Source organism: Hirundo rustica, chromosome 32, assembly GCF_015227805.2.
Source record: "Hirundo rustica isolate bHirRus1 chromosome 32, bHirRus1.pri.v3, whole genome shotgun sequence".
Classification (NCBI taxonomy): domain Eukaryota; kingdom Metazoa; phylum Chordata; class Aves; order Passeriformes; family Hirundinidae; genus Hirundo; species Hirundo rustica.
Genome location: NC_053481.1, coordinates 81004 through 104281, shown reverse-complemented (window position 1 = coordinate 104281; position 23278 = coordinate 81004).

Genomic DNA, 23278 nt, shown 5'->3' with positions numbered 1-23278 from the left:
CCGCAGCTGGATTTGGGCGATGTGGAGAACGCCGCGCCAACCGTGGTGGGTTCTGGCAGTTGTGCCGCTCTCAGACCCTCCCCTTGCACGGCCGGCATGGCCCAGGCCATCCCAGTGTGTCCCAGCACAGCCCAGCGCAGCCCTGCAGACAGCCCAGACACCTGCCCTGCCCCAGGGATGCTCCCCAGGGATCCCCTTGCCCGGGGCCCCTGTGCATTCCCATCCCTGTGCCCCCAGCAGCCCTGCAGGGCCCAGGACGCAGCCCCTGCCCCAGCTCTGTCTCTTGCCCAGGACCCCCGTGCTGCTGGGCAGGAGCACAGCAGCTCCTGTGCCCCACTGCTCCCGCGGGCCCCTTCCCCAAGGAGCCCCTTGCTTCCCCCTGTGCTCCCAGCCCAGCCCAGTGCCCCCAGTGTGTCTCTAATACCGCCTTTGTCCCCAGACCCTCCTGGATGAAGACCTGCGGAGACTTCTGCGGCAGAAGCGCCTGGCTGCCTCTCTGGATGCCTAGGTGAGCAGTGCCTGCAGGGACAGGGCTGGGGACAAGGCCCCTCTCCTGTCCCGCTGCGAACAGGGCGATGACGTTCTGGGCTTTGTGTTTTAGGATGGGAAGCGCTGCTGACATCTGCGTCCTGTCCTCCTCCAGCGGCACCAGGAGATGATCATGGCTGGAGGAGCCCCCCGATCCCCTGTGAGCCCTGGGCCATTTCCCCTGAATAATCAATAAACCCTTTCAGCAAAGCTCCCTTCTGTGTCCCTTTGCCTCTCTGTCCGTGCCTTTGTCCGTGCGTCTGCATTTCCGCTCTCCCGGTGTGCGGGGTGGCTGGGCCTGGGTTCTGCTCGCTCAGTGCCGGGCTCTGCTGCCTCCACTCCGTGCCCCACATCCCGGTTGTTTGCTGTGGGTTGTGTGGGGTGCGCTGGGGGCAGTTTGAGTGGGTGGGTGGGTGCGCAGGCAGAGCTGACAGCAGATGCTGGCTGTGATCGCAATGGGCCTGGTGTGGGGCCAGTATAAAAATGGTTTAAAAACTGCAATTTATTTCCCAAGGAGTTTCTTTCTTCAATCAAAAAAATACAGCTATTTGAATAAAAATATGAAAGAAATAAATTAGTTTGCCTTTTGTCACCAGTGTTTATTGATGTTGAAATCTGGTTCCTGGGTTGGACGGGGCTGGTGGATCTACCTGGCTCCGTGGTGGAATGGGGCTGTGGGGTTTCCCTGAGTCTGGGATGGAAGGAGGCTCCCAGGTCTCCTTGATCCAGGGATTCCTTGGTGCCCAGGTCCAGCTGGCTCCAGAGTGTCAGAGTCCAGAGCATTCCTTTGGTTGCCCCGGAAAGTCAGAGACCTGGACAGGGGGATCTGGGACCTGGACAGGGGGGTCTGGGACCCTGGCACAGAGCCCAGGAAGACACTGGCTTTGATCGCAGTCCATGGGAGAGGCTTCCTACACTGAGAGATGAATTACAGGCCACAGGAGTGTGAAAGATCGTAGTTTAGTTTTTCACAGGGTGAAAAATCGTAGTTTTGGGTTCTTTAGTATGGAAGTGAATGGGAGCAAGATGGAGGACTATGGGCGTTGCCGACGCTTCTTCTTTCTTCTTCCTTCACTCCATTTCCTGCAATGACAGTGCCACAAAGTAATTTAAGGAGATTGGGTCAGAGTAGAGATGACCTGTTTTGTATAAGTGATAGGTATTGGCAAATAATGATAAATAAAGAACATATAACAATTAGTATAAGAGGCAGTGACCTCCCAGTGCAGGGGGAGTCATCAAATGCCCGAGCAGCTGCACAGACCTTAGTTGGGCACTGAGAGAATTGTAAGATAAGAAACAATAAACAAAGTGCAACCTTGAAATTCGGAACCTGAAGACTCCGTCTCTTTCTTGCATCCGGCTCAGGGCTTTTGAGAAAGCAAAGGACTCTAAAACCACCCGAATCTCGGGAGAAAAACTCAAGACCAGAGGGTGGCACTGGCCGTTCCCAAGCTCTCCCCGGCCCCAGGGCCTGCCGTGGCCCCAGCCCTGCCCAGAGACCTTGGGGTGGCAACACGGCGGCACGGGGACACAACAAGAACTGGTGTGCCTGGCTCTGGCGGGACTGGGAGCCATTCTAGAGGGTGCCCAGGAGAGCAGTTGCGGGCGGCTGTCACAGATGCTCCCCAAGGGCTCGCTGGTAATAATTTCTTGGTAATTGAATGCAGTTGTTGTTTAATCGTAACAAGAAACATGAGAAAGGATGTTTGGGGGACCTGATGAAACTTACAGGAATGCACGCTTGGATAAGGTCAATGTATACAACAGAAAACAATATGGGTTTAATAATTAATATATAGTTACGTAATGAAAAGCATATAAAAACATGTCCATCTCGAATCCACGTCGGAGTCAGATTTGGGGTTGTGCCCCCATCCCCAGGGCCATTCAACAAAAGCACCTGTGTATAATCATCCTGTGATGATGCGTTTCCACGCTCACAACCCCACGCCACACTCTGGGCACTCGGCTCTGCTTTGCAGAGTGCTCCCAAAGGCCGAGCCGTGTGCGGGGTCATCCCCGTGTGGGTAGGAAGGGACAGGATGAGACACAGACCCCGAGGCAGCTGCAAAGGGGCTGCAGCTGCTGCTGCTGCGGCTGCTGCTGCTGCTGTCTGCAGGTGATACCTGGGTGTAGTGGTTTCACGTTTGCCAGTTTTTGTTTCCCAAAATTAGTGTAGTGGTCTGAGTGCTCACTGGAATTATTTAGGTGTTTGTTCTTTTTTTTTTTTAGATAGGATTAGGAGGAAGTAAATCCTGCCCAAATCTTAAAAGGTGTAAAGACAGGTTTATTAACAAAACTACAGGAGCAACAACAACAAAAATTTAGAATTAAACCTTCAAAACACATCCCTCTCCCCCACCAGCTTCTTTTCCTTCCCACAGACAATTTATAAAGACAAAACTCAGAACCCTAGGTCAGTACGAGTTATCAAATAGTCTTTCACCAGCCCATTTAGAGAGAGACGTCTCTTTCGGTTGGTTATGGTTGCTTCCCACAAGAAAGAACAGTCTGCTTGTGGTTTTTGACTTTCCCCAAAGCAGCTGCCCAGGGGAAATCTGAGTTGTGAACCTCCCATTTCATTCAGCCTTTCCCGTGGCTGCATTTGGGTATGGGCTAACATTTAAAGATGGATGATTCCAAAAGCACAGGGTTTTCTTCACTCTCTCTAAAATCATCTTCATCTTCAGGAATAGAGATCTCCTTTTCTCCCTGGGGGCAGAAGGCTTCTGTCTTTCTCTCCAACTTCCTTGTTCAAAATTCCCCATTAGATCACAGCTGTTTCAATATTTACTTAGTCCACCACAAATGCCTTTGCTTATCTCTACAATTGAAATATTCTCGTCATCTCCTCCAATGCATATTTTTTCCACGATTTAAAAGGTTATTCTAACATACTACAGTCTGTTACCGTGGCTCACAGGACACTTTCAGCCCAAAACCCGAGGCATCTTCTCTGTCTCCTCATCTAAAATGCCACTTTTCCTCAACTGACCCCAATATTTTCATCGTGTCTCTCACTCTCTCTTTCCTCTCACTCACAGAAGGCTTTCTGCTTTGCAAGTTCCATCTGTGCCGCAAGTTAAATTCTTGCCCATCTCTCTCTCTCTCAGGCCATGCCTCACGGTGTTGGATTTCAAAGCCAAGCTTTTGCAGGTGGGGATCAGGAACAGTGGCCAGGATCTCAGTAGCCAGGCTGGTGGATGCCTCTCTCCACCCCTTGGTGACATCGGAGTGGCTCCAAGGTCAGAGCTGCTCCAGGGGAACCTCTCCCTCGGCACGGGCAGCTGCAGGGCAGGATTTAAAGTCGGCGAGATGTCAGGAGCTGTAGCCTTCCCTTCCCTTTCCAGCAGGTACTGGGCCCTGGGCTGGACCAGGCCTGACCCAGCCCCACCTGCTGCACAGAGCCGGCTGTAACCTGCTGGCAGGCTGGGCAGCAAAAAGGGAAATTCCCAAGATCCTCTGATTTTTGACCTGTGTAATCCACAGGTGTTTCCAACTCTCTAATTGGTCAAGCCAGCAGTGAAAATTTCGCTCTAACTTCCTGGTGGAAAATCACGTCCGTGCTAAACCAGCGCATTGGGCAAGGCACTTGCTGAGCTCCTCCTAAACCTGGCTGGGGTGCAGTAGGAGCCTCAGCCCTTTCCTCACACAGAGAGCCTTGTTCCCATTGCCATCCAGGTCATGGTGCTGATACATCCTGGATCACAGTTCCACGATGCTGAGGTGGCTTGAGTTCCAGGATCCCAATGGAACCCGAATTCTGACTTTCTACACAGTGTCCTCGCCAGGATATGGCTTGATGATCACAACAGTTGTACCAATAATGGTGCCTCGCCTGCTCCGATGTGCGCAGCAAACGATTGATCAAGCAGTTAATCAAGGGATTGTTCATGGCTCAAAAGGAAGGGGGAAATGTGGGAAATGGAGGTGCAGAAAGCTCTCAGAGCCTTGTGCATACAGGCTCCGAGATAGAGATGGATACAGGGTTTGATCAAAGACCTTGGAGGAGGCTCCAAGGTTTGGAGCAGTAAAATTGCACAGACATGAAGCAAGAATGTATGTTAATGATTTGAGCAGAAATGTGTTTTAAGCAAGCAGAAAAATGCCGTTGATAAGCGAAAAATATATTGAGAGAGAGTGTAGAAAATTTACCAGTTTAAAATTTAGTAAAAAAATTAGTAAAGTTTGGGAAATTTGTTAATTTAGTGAAAAAATTAGTAGAACTTGGAAATTTTGTTAATTTCAAATGTAGCAACAATTCAGTAAAATTTAGTAAAACACAGTGAAAATTCTGAAAAAATTTAGAAAATTTATTTAGTGTTTAGCAATAAAGCTTGATAGAGGGTTGGTAGGAAGCTTAAGAGACAGCAATGTTAGTTTCGCAGCGTTCTATGATTGGATCAGAAGAGACGCATTGCGGTAGAGCTATGTAAGGCAAAGCAGTTAATGACTGGTGTAAGAAGATTCTGACAGGCTTTGTGGGAGTCACTGGCTGGCAAATAAACCCAGAGAAGGCAGCGTAACGAGAATGAGGGCAGCTTCTGGTGTGATGGTGTTGGAGGCAACAGCCGCAATGTCTCACCGATGGGGCTGATTAGGCAGTGAATCACCTTCTACGTCTCTCCGCAGTCCTGTCTCTCTCCATCCCGATCCGTAATTAACTTGGATCAAAGTTACACCATACTCAGGTAGCTTGAGTTACAGGACACCAATGGAACCCCAGTCGTGACTTTCTACGCACTACACAACATCATAGCCAGGATATGGTTCACTTGTTGCTTAATGCTTAAATAAAGGGAAACTCATCAGGTGAACTGCTTCGAAATCAGACAACTGTAGTTATATTGGGAATCAGCAGGATGGACTAATGAGAAATTGACAAATAGAAAGCCAATCAGCCACAGAATGAAGGATTTAGATCAGTTAGATCCAGACAGGCCTAGGAGCAGCATAACTGCACATGATCCGAAGACAAAGCTAAAAAGTTCAGATGCGAGGAAGACCTTGAGCCTTCACTGAGAAAACCCCCAAGAGCACCTAAACTGGGGAAACGCAAGCACAGTGCAGAAGAACGATTTATAACCATGAGATAACATGATGGAAATTACTTCTGGTGCGAAGATGACGATGTTGTAACGACATAAATCTTTCAAGTGATACTTACTGTCTGAATAAACCAGAGCACTTGACAAGGGCGGGTGAGTTGGGTGGACAAATCCCCCTCACCTCCAGCACTGCAATAAAGAAATTCCTGCTCCGGAGACACCAATCCAAGGGGATTTTTTCCCAGTCCGTCTTTCCGGGCATCAGTAAAGCAGTGAAAATTCCCAGCAGGGATTGAAGAGAGAAGAGAGTTAAGCAGAACAGGGCTGCCCTGATCTTGCTGGTGTCAAGTGCCTTCCAGAGACGTCAAAGTTGTGGGCAGGAACTGCGAGCATCCCCGACCCTCAGAGCAGCCCCTGGACAGGTTTTTTAAAGGTTTTGAAAAGAGCTGAAAAGCCCTCGCTGCAGTGGCCAACCTGGCAACCTGAGGAGAGTCTTCTACTTCTTGAATGTCTGATTCTTATGTTTTAGTTGTTTGATTGAACTCTGCTGTTATGGATTGATGTATTTTCCTTGACCTGTTAGTGAAGAGAGTTATGGGACTTAAAGGTTCTTCACTCGGCGTGGGTTTTGCTCTAAAATGTAATTTTGCTTGCAACAATTTGTGAATCAAGGCAGTCTTTTTTCAGGGGTAAATAGGTAACTGCAAAGTCTTGACCTGCTAAAGTTAAAAATCTTGTTCTGGCTTCAATTACAACTTGTGTTGTTCTGTCCATAGCTGTAAAAATTGTCTCTGGGGACTGGTAAGGAAGAAAATCTCATTCTATTATTAATAAAGGATGTCTTTCAGAAGGGTCCCTTTGAAAAATCAGAATATAAATTGCATTTTTTCCCCTTCAAACTGCAAGGAAGAGATTTTTTTTTTTTTTTTTTTTTTTTTTTTTTTTTTTTTTTTTTTTTTTTGTCTGACTCCTTTGGAAAGCTCCTGTGAGTTACTCTGCCCTGCCAGGGGTCCCTCCTTCTCTGCAGAGCCTCTCCCGCCGTGGCTGCAGGGAACTCTTTGGGCAGGCTGAGCGCTGAGCCCAGCAGGGGCTGCTCCCTGAGCAGGCGCTCCGTGTCCAGGGCTGCAGGGACACGGCTCTGGGGACAGCCCTGGGGGGCACGCCCTGCCCTCCCACCCTGCAGCCATCCTGGCGAGCTGCCGGACAGATCTTGGCCCGTCTTCGCTGGAGACTGGAAGCTGGGGAGGTGTGAAAGCAAAGCCCTTCATTGCACGGCTAAATCAGCCTGGTGAAGGCGCGGGGTTGTCACAGTTGGTGCCACTAAAGTCCCCATGTCCTGAGCAGAAGCATCTTATGGGCGGCAATGGAGGCCACAGCAGCAGCAGCACCCGTATTCCCTGTGCCTGGGGCCGGAGCGTCTGATCCGTGGCAGTCGTGGGAGCAGCGACAACAGCGGCGTTTGTGAGGTTTTGTGAGCGCACCAGCGTTCTCTCAGCAGCGCGTTTTATTCTGTTTTTAACCAATCTGGCTAAAAGACGAATTTCCTACAATAGTGCTGGACCTATCCCAAGCCAAAATTGATGTGCCACAATATTTGTAATTTTTTACATGAATTCTACGTGTATCGCTCTAGGAATAGCAGGGTTACATTACTTTTGTTATGTCTGGCACTGAACTATCTTTGCAAAAAACAATGCCACCTGAACTTTAACTGAGGCTTTCGGGCTTCTCTCACTAACCAATACAGGCACTTATTTCTTTAAGGCACTTAAAAGCTCTCTATTTATTTAAAATGAAACTGGCATTTCCAGCTCGCGTCTGTGTGGATTTATGCATTTTGGTTTCTCTGAAGGTTCTAATTAAGTCCTCCCATTTCTGGTCACTCCTGGGCCTGTGTGGATTTGGCTCAGGGGAATTCGTATCCCGACATGGAGCAGGGAGGTGTCCTGCCCTGTTCTGCTGCTGCTTCTGCCAGGGAAGCGCTGCTCCAGAATTCCTTGCTTTCCCCTGCAGCTGGCGACCAGCAGAGTCTCGGAGGCAAATCCCAGCGGCCACGGGCTGTGCGCACTCTACAGGAACCCTCCAGGATTCTCCCCTGTCTTTCCCTGCAGCTCGACACTTCCCAGGCTCAGGGCCAGTTTGGGGATTCGTGCCACAGGCAGGGTTCAGGTGTCTCCCCACCTGTGAGAGCTGTTCAATGCTGTGCTTGTCTCCTGTGCTCTTGCTCCCTGCAGGCCATGCCCCGACACTGCTGCCACTGCACAGGAGCTGCTTTGTCCTGCCCTGGGTGTCTGGAAAGCTGTCAGTGCTCTCCTCTGGAAAACATCATCCCTGGCCCCCCCAAAAATGAAAGCAGCTCAGGCGCAGCTCGCTGCCTTCTGGAAGGTGAAAAGGGATGCTGGTGCCAGGAGGCCCAGGAGAGGAAATGGCAGCACTGAAAATGTGAGAAGCAACATTTTATCCATAGAGGCAGAGCCAGGCCTCAAGGAAGACTTTTCCTACAAGTCAGGACTTCCTTAGGGAACACCCTGGTTCAATGTGAATGAGAAAATAATGTGATACCATCCTTTACGAAAAGAAAACTAACAAGAGAAAATTTTGAAAATGAAAAAAAATCATTAAAGGTAGTTGCTCGTTGAACTATTTTTCATTAATTCCACTCCTGAAAAAATTAATTCTTGATGAAAATTCTGCTAGAGGCATGGCTTTGTTAGGCTTTGTGCACTCTAATGAGCCCCGTGGGAGATTTGGTGTCAGCTCCATGAGTCTCAGCTCCTCAAAGGAGAAGTCACAAATGTCCAAGAAAAGAAAGTCCAGAGCCAAGGCTGAACACACCTTTCAGGGCCCAGGGTAATGTTCCACTCCCCACTGGAATTTTGCCCTGCTCAGATGGGGCTATCCAAGGTGAGGGAGAATTCCTGTGTGAAGCCACTTGAACCTCTCAGGGAAAATTCCGGAGCAATGTCCTGGAAAAATCTACTGTAGGCTTGCACGGCTTCAGGTGAGAGAAGAAGGCTTTGGTTGCTTTTTATCTTCTTTTCTGTTAGAGTCAGGATTGAATGCTCAAGAGATGTTGTTTCGTGTTTGGACTCAAATGTTTATTAATTCTTTTCTATAGTACAGGCTCACAAGATGTGAGTTCTGGATAACAAGGTGAAAAGTGTCTCTGTCTCTATCTCTTTCCAAGGTCCTTTAAGCACAAATTGTCCAATTATGAAAGGACACCTAAATTATTTTTACTTTTAACCCAACAACAACCCACCCACGGTCCGCAGTGCCCATTTTTCTACCCAATTCCAAGAAACCACCCAAACCCAGGAAGAAGAGGGTGAAAAAGAAAGACGGAGCTTACAACCTAAAACCTCCATCTTGCTTTATATATATTACTATAATCAAAAGCGTTAAACTTTAATTTTCCAGCGTGTGTTATCACACACTTCTATTCAAACGACACACCCACAATCCCAGCGCTGTCACTCAATTTCTGAAGCCTTCTCCATGGCCTCAGCTGAAATGCAGTGTTCTCTTGGGGGTCAGTGCCTGTTAGAACAGGAAGCCTGAAATTCCCAGCTTCCAGCATTCCAACACTTGCCCACCCCTACTGTCCATCCCTCCCATCCCCTGTTGGCCATTGCCCCTTGCCCTGCCCTTGTGCCACCCCTGTGCCTGCAGACCATCGGCCCGCGAGCCCAGATTTAATCCTGCACACTCCACTGATTTCTGCCTTTTGTCCCTGTGCTCCTTGGGCATGTGGCTGAAGTAAAACGCCACGGGAACCTGATACAGGAAACCCTTCCTGCCTTTCCTTGGCCCAGCTCTCCATGGTGTGAGCTTTAGTGATTATTGGTGCGCTCGCCTGAGCGGATTCTGCAGGAAACGCTTTTGGGAGGCAGCGGCATCTCTCCATCTGCTGCCATGCCGCTGCGTTCCTGAGAGATCCTTCCCTCTCTGGGCGCTGAGCAGCTCCTGGAAGGGAGCCAGGTGTTGGAGTCCTAGAAACTTGGAATTTGGGGTTTTTTAGCATGTAGTAATGCAAATGAGTCAAGATGGAGGATTTGGGGTGTTGTCCATGTCCTTCTTCTTCACCTTCTTCTCACTTCTTCTTCATGGGTTTAGGTGGTTTTCTGTAATTGAGTGAAAAGGTTCCGCGTTGTGGGACTTGGGTGGTCATTATTGGGTCAAAAACATAAATAATATTGGTGTCAACTTGGTACTGGGTAATGATGGTGTAAAAGGCTTTGACAAGTGTTAGAAGCTCTCCATGTTACCGTGTTTCCCTCGATTGCCAGTTGAGCTCACGGCTTGTGAGCCTGTAAATAATGTAAAGAGAGAAGATATCATAAACTTTCCAAGTCGGAACTCGACTTTCCCGTTACCCGTGTTATTCATCCTGACCCTGGCAGAGAGGAACAGAAGCCAAACCCCTCACACTGAGGAGACCCAGGGGGTGCGATGTTGTCACCGCTGCCCTTTCACAGCCTCAGTGGCCACCTGCGGTTCTTGGACACAGCAGAAACCCCACAAGGGAAGGATCCTCTGAGGATCCTGGGAAAGACAAACAGCTCTGGAACCTTCTCCTTTCTGAAGGCATCACTGCCAAAAGCCCACGGGCTCCTGGATGGGCCCTGCACGGACCCCCTCTGGAGGCGGTTCCTGCCAAGGATGAACAGAGCCTCTGGGCCAGTCCCACCAGGGGCTTCGGCCACTCTGTGCCCAGTGAGACCTTCCTGGGCCTCCAGCACAGACCGTCTGTGGGATCTTGCCATCCCTCTATAAACAGACAACAAACTAACACAATAAAAAAAGGATTTAAAAGACATTTTCAAAAAAAGAAGTGTGCTCTGACCTAAATACCAAGCACCTGGCCATTTTAAGCCTTACTTTATTTCTGTCCATTATTAGCTATTGTTGTAATAAAATTTTAAAATTAAAAAAATCAAAACAAAACAAAAAACCAAAAAACCCCATGTTGTCCAACACTGCTGTGCCTCCAGTAACATGGATGGATTCTGCCCCTCTGGAATGTGGATCCCTTTGGATGCCAGGATGGCCACAGGGCCCCTCTGTCCCTGCTCAGGGAAGGGATTGCTGGCGTTGGCTCCTGCCGAACACAAGCGCCTTCATCAGGGTGGAAAGTGCCAGCAGCCCTTCTGCTCTGTCCCACACACACCGCAGCAGGTGATCTCCAGCACAAGCGCTCGGGCGCCACTGGGTTTCCTTTCAGCGGCTGTGCAACGCCACCCCTGAGTGGCACCCATCTCCAAGGCAGCCTGGAGCTCTCCTTGGACAAAGTTCCCCAACTGGAACCCTGCAAACACTTCCCCAATTCCTCTCCAAGGTGACGCCAGCACGACAAAGACGTCACAGCACTTGTCCATCTGGGCAAGAATCCCCCACGGGGATGCTCTGCTCTCACCCCAGAGGCAAAAAGCAGCAACATTCCAGAGGAAAATCTTCTCTCAGGCAACTGCGGATCCTTGGGTAAGTTCCAGAGCAAACAGTCAAGGCAGGGGCCTGAAATGTTTTCCCAGCTGGGCCAGCAGAGATTTCTGCTGGATCCGCAGTGTCCCTGGGGAAAGGGAGAAGCAGAACCCTTCACTAATGCCCTGGAACGTATAACAGAAATCGCAGCCAGGGACAGCTCTGGGGAGCCACTTCTTCAGTGCATTTTCACTTCTTGGAAGCCCAAGACGTGTGAATATCTTCCTGGTGCTTCGGGCGCTGGGTAAACAGGGCTTATCAGAGATGCTGGCAGGGCACAGACATCCCTCCTCCTCCTCACTGGGCACCTCTGTTTGCACAATTAGCTGCCAGTGGCTGCCTGGGGACAAATGTCCCCTTCTCCACATCCCTGGGGATGGGCACATCCTGCTGAGGCCGGCCTGGGCCCAGGGCCAGGGCATTGCAGAGACCCTGTGTGGGGACAAGGGCCTTGGGGAGCTGTGGGCATGTCCCAGGCAGGGACAGAGCTGCACTGGAGCTGTGTTGGGCACGGTGTCCCTGGCAGCCTGCAGGTGCAGCAGCTGTGCAGAGCGGGACCCAGGGGCTCTGGGTGGGCACGGTGGCTGTGGGGGGCACAGGCTGAGGGGCAAGGCAGGGGACATTCCCCTCTGGACTCTGCCCTGGGGCTGGGAATGGAACCCGCTTGGCATCTGCAGGGAAATGGAAACGATGGGCTGTCCTGGATACAGGAATTGCTGCAGCTGAGCCATCGCCCAAAGCTCGGCCTTGTGTGTGGGTGATGGACATTGCCCAGTGCTGCCCAGTGTCCCCAGTGAGTGCAGATCCCAGGCACTCAGCCCATCACACGTCCCTCCTTCCCCTCGTTCTCCCGCACATTGGGTTTGTGTCTGGGCTCAGCTGCAGGGTGTCCCACAGAGAAAGTTCTGGCAGGGAAGGGACAGCTGGAGATGGGGGATGCGGCACTGGGGGCTGTTGGAGGATGGATCCTGTTGGAGTGGGGCTTGTCTCCACAGGCTCCCCAGCTGCCTTTGGATCCCTGCCTGCCCCCCTTGGCCCCCCAAGTGCCCGGGCCCTTCCAGGGGCAGCTGCCCCATGCAGGAAGCTGCAGGGATGCCAGGGAGGGGGTCTGGATCCGTGCCGCAGCTGGGATGGACTCCGGGCCAGGGCCGGGCTTGTGGCCAGGGCTGGGGGCTGTGCCAAGCCGGGCTTTGGCCTGGGGGCTGTCGGGGAGGGTGCAGGGAGGAGTCCCGGCAGGGATAAAGGCTCTCCTGGCCCGCTGCAGCCTCAGGCAGCGCTGCCCGGTGCCAGAGGAAGATGAAGGTGGCCGTGCTCAGCGTGGCTCTGCTCTTCTCCATCCTGCTGTGCCTCCCGGCACAGAGCAAGGTGAGGCACCAGCCAAAGGCTGTCTCCACATCCTGCCCTTCCTGCCCTTCCATCCTACCCTTTTGGTCCCTTCTCAAATTTCCTCCCTGCTCCCTCCTCTGTGTCCTATCCCAGCTGTCCTAACGCCTTCCCACTGACCATTCCCCAGGCCTTTCCTTCCACGTTCCCCCTCAATCCTTTGTCTTTCTTCCTTCCCACAGCACTGGGGTCCCCCTGCACAATTCCCTGATGCAGCCCCCACCTCACAAACCCTCTCTGGGTCCTGTTCCTTTTGCCCCCACCTGTCCTCGTCCTTCTGTCCCCACCCAGCCCCTCCCTTGCGCTCCCACGGCCCCACACCTCAATTCCTTTCTCCTGCCCTGTTCCTTCCACCCTGCTCCTTCCACAGCCCCAGCCCAGTCCCTTGGGCTCTCCATTTTCCCCAGGTCAGTGTCTCTGGCTCTCTCCCACCTCCCGCAGATCTCCCTGGGAGCCCTGAATTCCCATCCCTTTGCCTCCACCCTGCTCCCTGCACCCGTGTCCCCCCACAGCCCCACCAGCACCAGTGCACACCAAGCCTTTGTTCTCCTTTCCAGGCACTCCTGGAAGGAACCCAAGATGATCTCCAGGAGGTGAGCGGGGTGCTGGCATGGGAGGGCATCCCCTCTGGCAATTGGGGGGCACTTGGGTCCCCCCATCCCTTGCTGGCACCGGGGACATCCCTGTGACCAGCCGGGTCTCCCGCTCTCTCCGCAGCTGGATTTGGGTGACGTGGAGAACGCCGCACCAACCGTGGTGGGTTCTGGCAGTTGTGCCGCTCTCAGACCCTCCCCTTGCACGGCCGGCATGGCCCAGGCTGTCCCAGTGTGTCCCAGCACAGCCCAGTGCAGCCCTGCTGACAGCCCAGACACCTGCCCTGCCCCAGGGATGCTCCCCAGGGATCCCCTTGCCCGGGGCCCCTGTGCATTCCCATCCCTGTGTCCCCAGCAGCCCTGCAGGGCCCAGGACGCAGCCCCTGCCCCAGCTCTGTCTCTTGCCCAGGACCCCCGTGCTGCTGGGCAGGAGCACAGCAGCTCCTGCGCCCCACTGCTCCCGCGGGCCCCTTCTCCAAGGAGCCCCTTGCTTCCCCCTGTGCTCCCAGTCCAGCCCAGTGCCCCCAGTGTGTCTCTAATGCCGCCTTTGTCCCCAGACCCTCCTGGATGAAGACCTGTGGAGACACTTCTGCGGCAGAAGCGCCTGGCTGCCTCTCTGGATGCCTAGGTGAGCAGTGCCTGCAGGGACAGGGCTGGGGACAAGGCCCTTCTCCTGTCCCGCTGCGAACAGGGCGATGACGTTCCGGGCTTTGTGTTTTAGGACGGGAAGTGCTGCTGACATCTGCGTCCTGTCCTCCTCTGGCGGCACCAGGAGATGATCATGGCTGGAGGAGCCCCCCGATCCCCTGTGAGCCCTGGGCCATTTCCCCTGAATAATCAATAAACCCTTTCAGCAAAGCTCCCTTCTGTGTCCCTTTGCCTCTCTGTCCGTGCCTTTGTCCGTGCGTCTGCATTTCCGCTCTCCTGGTGTGCGGGGCAGCTGGGCCTGGGTTCTGCTCGCTCAGTGCCGGGCTCTGCCGCCTCCACTCCGTGCCCCACATCCCAGTTGTTTGCTGTGGTTTGTGTGGGGTGCGCTGGGGGCAGTTTGAGTGGGTGGGTGGGTGCTCAGGCAGAGCTGACAGCAGATGCTGGCTGTGATCGCAATGGGCCTGGTGTGGGGCCAGTATAAAAATGATTTAAAAAATGCAATTTATTTCCAAAGGAGTTTCTTTCTTCAACCAAAAAAGTACAGCTATTTGAATAAAAATTGAAAGAAATAAATCAGGTTGCCTTTTGTCACCAGTGTTTATTGATGTTGAAATCTGGTTCCTGGGTGGGATGGGGCTGGTGGATCTACCTGGCTCCGTGGTGGAATGGGACTGTGGGGTTTCCCTGAGTCTGGGATGGAAGGAGGCTCCCAGGTCTCCTTGATCCAGGGATTCCTTGGTGCCCAGGTCCAGCTGGCTCCAGAGTGTCAGAGTCCAGAGCATTCCTTTGGTTGCCCTGGAAGGTCAGAGACCTGGACAAGGGGATCTGGGACCTGGACAGGGGGGTCTGGGACCCTGGCACAGAGCCCAGGAAGACACTGGCTTTGCTCGCAGTCCATGGGAGAGGCTTCCTACACTGAGAGATGAATTACAGGCCACAGGAGTGTGAAAGATCGTAGTTTAGTTTATCACAGGGTGAAAAATCGTAGTTTTGGGTTCTTTAGTATGGAAGTGGATGGGAGCAAGAAGGAGGATTTTGGGTGTAGTCTCTTGTTTCATCTTTCTTCCTTCACTCCATTTCCTGCAGTGACGGTGGCACAAAGTGATTTAAGGAGATTGGGTCAGAGTAGAGATGACCTGTTTTGTGTATGTGATAGGTATTGGCAAATAATGATAAATAAAGAATACATAATAATTAGTATAAGAGGCAGCGACCTTCCAGTGCAGGGGGAGTCGTCAGATGCTCGAGCAGCTGCACAGACCTTAGTTGGGCACAGAAAGAATTGTAAGATAAGAAACAATAAACAAAGCACACAGCCTTGAAAATCAAAGCCTGAAGACTCTGTCTCTTTCTTGCATCCAGGTCAGGGCTTTTCAGAAGGCAAAGGACTCTAAAACCACCTGAATCTTGGGAACAAACCCCGAGAGCATTCAGTTCATCTTGGGGGATTTAAGACAGGGTTTGGGTGGGCCTTGAAGGGTGGTTCGGGTGGTTCCTGGGGGGTCAAACTCTCCCTGTTACTCATCTGTGCCCCTCAGGGTCTCACCTGCAACCCCACCACCCAACCATCCCAGGAACCCTCCCACTCCAAGACCCCTCAATAGACCCAAAATTCTTCCCAAATGACAACAACCTTCCCAAATACTTTCCCAGGTCCCCCAACGCCATTTGCCTCCAGGCAGCGTTCCTGGGCAGGGCTCTGGGGCAGCTGTGCTGGGACCCCTCTGTCCCAAGGCTGCAGAGAGAAGGAGCTGTGGGGCTGGGAGAAAGCTGCCCTCCAGGGGAGATGACAGCCCTGGAGCGGCTCTGAGCGGCTGCCAGAGGCCAGGTAAAGGCAGGGAGCAGACCCCAGACAGCACAGGACAGAAGGGCCATCATGGGAAATGTGCTGAGCACTTCACACGGCTTTAATGTAGCCTCTGCATCAGCCTGGATTTCTGCTGGCCTCTTCCTGCCGGCCTGGCTTTTGAGGTGCTTTTCCAGGTGCCCTTGGTGACCCAATGAGAGTTCAAAACAAGTTGTCCGTATCTGTTGTGAGTCTGGTCCTTTCAGGACAGGGAAGCTGTGCTTTGCCTTTCCTCACAGTGTCTGCTCTGGCTGACAGGGACAGGCTGTAGCCTCTGACTGCTCTGTTCTGTTTGACTTGAGGTGGGAGAGTTGACATCTTGGCTGGCAGCCTGCAGAGAGTCCCAGAATCTGATTGTCCACAAAGCTCAGCAAGATGGGAGTGAGGCCCTGGACAGGGGAAAATCCAGGTAAAGGAAAGCCTGTGGGACTCTGCGTTGGGATGAATGGATTCTCTCGTTCTGATCTTTGCCTGTGTCTCTGGCGAGGCAAGGCAAGGCCAGGCCAGGAACAATGGGGAGAAAACTCAAGGTGGGGGGATTCCTGAGCAAAGCAAGGTGAGGAAATGGAGTGTCAGGAAGAACAAGGACAGAGGAGTCCAGTAAGGCAATGAAAGGTTTGAGAAGGAAAAGGAAGGCAAGGGAGGAGGCAAAGCAAGGCAAGAAAGGGGTAAAAAGTGCAAAGCAAGGCAAAGCAATAGCTTCGGTGTGTGAGCAGTCCCTGGTGCTGTTCTGTTTGGATCCTGACTCTGTGAGACTGAAGGCTTAGGATGGCACCTAGAGCTGAGAAGGAAAGCGCCCACAGCAGGGTGTGCGCTGAGAGTTTGATGGGCACAGCTGGAGTTGTGGGCAGCAAGAGCTTTCTCAGTTGGCACTTTTGTGAGCTGTTTTTGGCAGATGTTCACAGAATCACAGAATCATTAGGTTGGAAGAGATCTCCAAGATCATCAAGTCCAACCCAACCTTACCTCAACTAAACCATGGCACCTAGTGCCACATCTAGTCTTTCATGTTTTCACGTTTTGGCCTGACTCTGTGAGAATGAAAACGTTTTTTAGGGCAAAGGAGTTTGTGTTGCCATTTGAGAGTAGTGCAAAGAAGAGTATCCAGTTAGAAGGGGAAGATCAGCAAAATCTTTTTGTGCTGGCACTGTAGATTTGACAGCAGGGACGTTTGCATCTCTGCTCTGCCCTGTGGGTGGTTTTGAGCTGCAGCAGTGCATTTCCTTCTTTTGCAAGCCGACATCACCATCGTGTGGTTGTTTTGATGAGTGGTGACAGAGCTAAGGTGTCTTGGTTTTGAAAGACAGTTGTCTGCCAAGGAATGCCAGAGCCTCCCTTGGAATGGAGAATGGAAACCCCCTTCCCTCTAAATTATTGTAATTTTGCAATTAGGGGCTTTCAGGCAAAGATATGGGAATAGGAGTAAAAGGAGAAAAGGTTCTTTACTAGGAATATTAAAAAAAAGAAAATACAAATGCAGTAGTACAAAAACCGAGCAAGGAAGGAAACAAAAATCTGAGAAAAACCCTGACAGTCAGGGATACAACCTGACACCCTGTTGGTCAGGGTGTTGGAAGCAGTCCAAATAAGTCCTCCTGGTGTAACAGATGTCATTCTGTGGAGTAGAGATGGTCCTGTAGAAAGTCCAGTGGTGACGAGACGGGTCCGGTCTTCCTCCAGGAATCCAGTGGAAAAAACCGGATACCTTGTGTCCTTCAGTCCCAGTTTTTATCTAGCTAGGAACAGCTGGCTCCTCCCCCACTGTGTGAAGCATCTCCCAATGGGATGATGGAATGTGTCATGTCATTGGTGGGCCCTAATGGTCCATTATCAGAAGATGTCCCCGTGGAGGACGGGGCGGTGGTGAAAGAGATAAGAAACACTGCCCCACCTGGTTTTAATGGCTGGGCCATTATCAGAAGGCCTCCTACTCCTTCCTCCCTGGATTTAGAAGGATAAAAAGCAGCTTTCAACAGATGAAATAGAATTCCCATTTTTAGGTTACATAATCCAAGAGAAAAGGAAAAGCCAAGCGCTTTCCTGGCCCGGCCATTGGTGTGGCAGGGCAGGGAAGAGCTCTGCTGTGGATCCTGGTTCTTGGGGACTGAAAGAACATGGTCTTGCAATATGAGTTGGGAAGGAAGATGAATCATCCCATTGGTGACACTCCTCTTGCAGCCTTATGTAACATCACCCGCTTTCATTCTCCTAGAGCTGGAAGTGTCCATTCACTTCTTGCACAGAGCACTGCGCCAGCACAGAAGTCATCCAGCGACGGTGCCCTGCGCTTTCTTTCTCAGCTCTATGCGCCATCACGTTCCGTCATTCTTGCGGTCTGAATCTAAACTGAAAAGTTTTCGGGTTTTCATCTCCACCTCTTACAGATGTGTCAGGACAAGAAGTCTGCTTGGACCATGCTCCTTACTGTGGAGGCTTTTATTGGCACCACAATCAAGCGTCAGTCCTCTTTCCTCTACAACCTGTAAACTGCCATCACATTGTGGTGTTCTGCATGTTCCATCTCGGCTAGAAGGAGCATTGTGTGCTTTACGGCCTGACAATGACCGAAGATCCCGATCTACCTCTCATACAGAAAATGTGTGTTGCCCCACTCTGCGAGTTTTCTGAGATGTTTACAGTTCTGTAGCTGAATTCTCATGTCTGCACCATAAACAATTGTTGTTTTCTACATTCCTTTCTGATGAGGAAAACTGATTTGACTTCTAGCCTGGCCAGTGGGATGGAGAGGTGGTAACCTTGTTTTCCAACCCCTGGTCGTTGTTCAGAATCTATATAAGCAAGGTCTTGGTAAATAATAGTCTTTTACTTTGGACTCCTTGGAATCAGGTTGTGTGAGTATTCTCTTCGTGTCCTCTACCGACAATGTGCGCAGGACAAAAATGGTTTCTTGATTACCACTTCTTGTCACATCCTTTCAAATCCCCACCACACGCTGGGGCTATGCATATTCCCCTAAAGATCAATGTGATGTGAATTTTTTTTTTACTCTTTCAGACTCCAAATTCAAACCCTTGGAGGTGATCCCATAAAAAGGGTCCTAGAACAAAAATCCAGCACTGGCCTTCACGTTCTCCTTGGAGCATATAAAACTAAACACACCAGTGCAATTCCCTTTGCTGCTCAGCTCTGTGTACGATAACATTCTCTCAAGCTCATGGAGTGTGAACCAGAACTGAACTGCTCCAAGCTACAACAGGCCCAGAGAAGTGGGCAGGACACAAAGCTTCTGCTGGTCTTTCTCTTCCTGACATCTGAAAACTTCCATTTGCATCACATACAAGTGCCTCTCTCTTTCCCTTACAGCTTACCTCTGTCCTCCTGGTGAGCTTTGGGGGGGATTGTCAGAGGCGAGGGCGAGAGCACCAGATGAAGGGGGAAATTTGGAGTGGGGGGACACAGGGAACACAAGCCCCCCAAACTGTACCTCCACCCTCCCCAAACCAACTCAACTTCACCCTTAAAGTGGCTTCAAAGTGCCCCAAAATGTGTCCACGGGTCACAACGGCCCCTTGGCTCCAGGAGGCCCCACAGTGTCACAGTGGGCCCCTGGTTCCATGAGGTTCCACGGTGTCCCAGTGGAGCAGGGTTCTGTGAAGTCACAAGGGTATCCTGGGCCCCACAGGGTCAGAAGGCACTGTGGGTTCTGTGCAGCCCCACTGTGTCACAATGGTCCCTGGATTCCAGGAGCCCCCCACAGTGTCCCAGTGGCTCCAGGAGCGGGTGGCTAGGAGCTCCTGCCTCCCCGGTGGCTGGAGGAGAGGCAGACAGTGCCATGGCCCCTTCTCTCCTCCTGCCCAGCCCAGCCCCTGCCCCACGGCTGTCCTTGTCCCTGCCACACCCTTGGCATGTAACCCTCCCGAGTCCTTACCTGTGCAGGTGACACATGGAGCAGAGCATCCTCACAAATTTCTCCCACCCCGATGACACAGCTGGACACGTGAGGGGCTGTCTCAGGTGTTCATTGTCCACCTGCATCCCATGATGGAGCAGAAAATCCATCTGCAGACCATAGGGGTCCATGATGGAGCTGAGATCCACCTGCAACCCTTGCAGGATCCTACACTGGAGAGAACTGATTCCCAAAGGAAGCCCTGAGCCTGTGGGAAGCCTGTGCTGGAGCAGGATCCTGTCAGGGCCTGTGGGAGCTGGGAGAGAGGAACCCACCTGGAGCAGGTTCCTGGCAGGATTTAAGATCACATGAGGTGTCACAAATGTCTCCTTGGTCTGAGGAGGCCCTGCGGTGCCAAAATGGCCTCTTACCAAAAATTTGGTAAAATAAAAATCTCCTTAAGACCAATGTAGTGTGAAGCATTCTTTATTCAGCCGGATGCATGGGGGGACAGGTCCTCCCAAAGCCGTGCATGCTGAGCATAGGAAAGTTTCTGTTTATACACTGCATACATATTCATTGATTGTCCTGAAATAAACATACATGTGATAATAATTTGCTTTGTTTATTGTTTCTTATCTTACAATTCTTTCTGTGCCCAGCTAAGATCTGTGCAGCTGCTCGGGCATTTGACGACTCCTCCTGCACTGGGCTGTTGCTGCCTCTTATACTAATTGTTATATAGTCTTTATTTATAGTTATTTGCCAATACCTACTACCTGTACTAAACAGGTCATCTCTACTCTGACCCAATCTCCTTAAATTACTTTGTGCCACTGTAACTGCAGGAAATGGAGTGAAGGAAGAAGAAAGAAGCAAGAGACAATGCCCCAAATCCTCCATCTTGCTTCCATCCACTTCCATACTAAAGAACCCAAAACTACGATTTTTCACCCAGTGACAAGCTAAACTAAACTACTTGTGGCCTGTAATTCACCTCTCAGTGTAGGGAGCCTTTCCCATGGACTGGGATCAAAGCCAGTGTCTTCCTGGGCTCTGTGCCAGGGTCCCAGACCCCCCTGTCCAGGTCTCTGACATTCCAGGGTAACCAAAGGAATGCCCTGGACTCCAACAGCAGAAGAGACCCCCGAGCCAGCCAAGGTGTCCTGGGAGGAGGATGGGGCTCCCCAGGAAAGCAGAACACCCCAAGGTGCAGCCCCTGCAGATGGGTGAGGGAGGGGCCCTGTTGGTTTTGCACCTACAGGGCTCAGTACAAATGTCAGAGGCCAGTGTGGCCTCCTGTTAACTCCCCACACCTGTGACTAACGAGTCGTGGTCCACCTCATGCTTCCTTGGTGTGGGAAATAGGAAAAGCAGAAAGCTTTCATTAGCAGTGCAGATTTAGGCGTAAAGTTAAAAAGATACAAGAATGAGGACACAGAACAGTTAAGACTGTGATTTTGTGCTGGGTGGAGTTAGGCCTTAGCAAGTAGAAAAATATTTTAAGTATGATAATATAAAATTTTAACAATGAGGCTTCCTTATAGGTCCCCACAACCAATTTTTACAGCTATGAAAATAACAGCACAAATTATAATCAGAGGCAAAACAAGATTATTAACCTTAGCAAGTCGAGATTTTATTATTATATATTTATCCTTGAAAAAAGGGTATGCCAATAAAAGATTGACCAATACCTATACATTATGACCCTTTAACCAAAAAGCAACTTAATAATAAGCCGAACAAAGTTACTAACACGAAGGTTCTAGTAACTAAGACATTTAAACCAAGTAACTTCCCAAAAAAATACCCGAACCCCAAGAATTAGGACTTCTTACTTCTCTAACAATAGATTTCTGCCTTACATTTTCAGCTAGTAATTAGCAAGAAAGCAGTTCCTCAAAATACAATATTACTCCCCTTTACTTTGCATATAGAAACTCAAGTTTTTAGTATAATTACTCAGACTGAGTAAGCTTTCCAGAGCTGACCAAGATCCACAACAATTACCAAAAGGATGCTAGTTCATTTGCAAAGATAAGACATTCATTTGTAAAGAAAAGACTTAGCAAAACATTTCATCACACCTTAAAAGTAGTCCATGCAACATTAAAGAGCTTACTGTAATTGCACCCAGTGGTAAAACAGTTACTACAAAAAAAAAAAAAAAAGAAAAGAAATTACCAATCAGTATGAAGAAAATTGTAAAAATTATTTTATACCCTACAAACAAAAAGACTTTCAGCAAGTTTATTTCCACCCCAACTTACTTCAGCCATAGCATTAAAACAATTAAATAAAGTAAAATGTTACCTAAATAAACAAATACCACATCCATTACAATCAGTAATATGCTGACAAATGTCAGCATTATTAAACCACCCTAAAAAATAAAGCAGCAACTTTCTTTTATTAGCACATATACATACTTGTGAAGAATTTAAAGAATTGTGCTATGCTGCCTCCGCTGAGGCGTAGTGACCTGGTTCGGGAACAACACGGCAGCCACACCCAGGCTGCTCGGGCCACCAGCTCACAGACACCAATGTGGTGGACGGCAAATGGCGTTTTATTAACTGATTACATGGGGTTATAAAACCTCTGTTTGCTACATCACTTCCGTCTGCTTACGTTACAAACTACGTGTTGTTTACCTTATGAAGGACACTAAACAACTAAGTGTTGAGGGAGGGGTTCTGTCTACCCGTACAACGCGATATCTTCCGACCGCCTGTCCTTAATCTCCCACAGTGCTATATAAACCTATCTAACCATTCCAAATCCATCCACAAAAAACATACGAAAGTAAAAGATTTAACAACTCAAATCAAAGATAATGAGTCATAGACAATTTGTTTGAAAGACAGAACTCTATACCTTAATTAAAAGAACATTTCTTGGGTTTTTTCTCTGAGATTCAGGTGGTTTTAGAGTCTTTTGCCCTCTGCAAAGCTCTGAGCTAAACGCAAGAAAGAGACAGAGTCTTCAGGTTCTGATTTTTCAAGGTTGCATGCTTCATTTATGGTTTCTTATCTTACAAATTTCTCAGTGCCCAACAAAAGTTTGTGCGGCTGCTCGGGCATCTGGCGACTCCTCCTCACACGGGGCTGTCTCTGTCTTTTATACTAATTGCTACGTATTCTTTATTTATCATTATTTGCCAATACCTATGACTTATACTAAACAGGTCATCTCTACTTTGACCCAATCTCTTTAAACTACTTTGTGCCACCGTCACTGCAGAAAATGGAGTGAGGGAAGAAGAAAGAAGAAGCAGGAGACAACGCCTCAAATCCTCCATCTTGCCCCCATTCACTTCAATACGAAAAACTCAAACCTACTGTTTTCTCACCCTGTGATAAGCTAAACTACTATCTTTCACACTTCTGTGGCTTGCAATCCTTCCCGCAGTGCAGGAAGCCTTTCCCATGGACTGAGATCAAAGCTGATGTCCCTCTGGGCCCTGGGCCAGGGTCCCAGACCCCCTTGTCCAGGTCTTTGACCCTTCAGGGCCGCTAAAGAAATGCCCTGGACTCCAATAAACTTTGTAAAATAAGTTTATATATATTAGTTATTTTAATAGTAGTAGAAATAGTAGTACCTTATGTACTTCAGTGTGTACAACAGATAATAAACAAAACCATCAAAGAAACCTTTATTGTCCAAAAAAGAAATGTGAGAAATAAGGTTACAAAGAATTCTCAAAATCTTACCAAAAAAAAATCAGTCTTGTGCAGTTGCCTAACTCCAAAGCAGTATGCACAAATGTAGACATAAATAAAGGCCTTGAAATAAGACCTTAAAACAGACAAAACTTATCAAAACAAAAAATAACAATTACTACCAAATTTGACTTAGGTCCTTAAAATAAACCAAAGCTTTTGCAACATTAAAA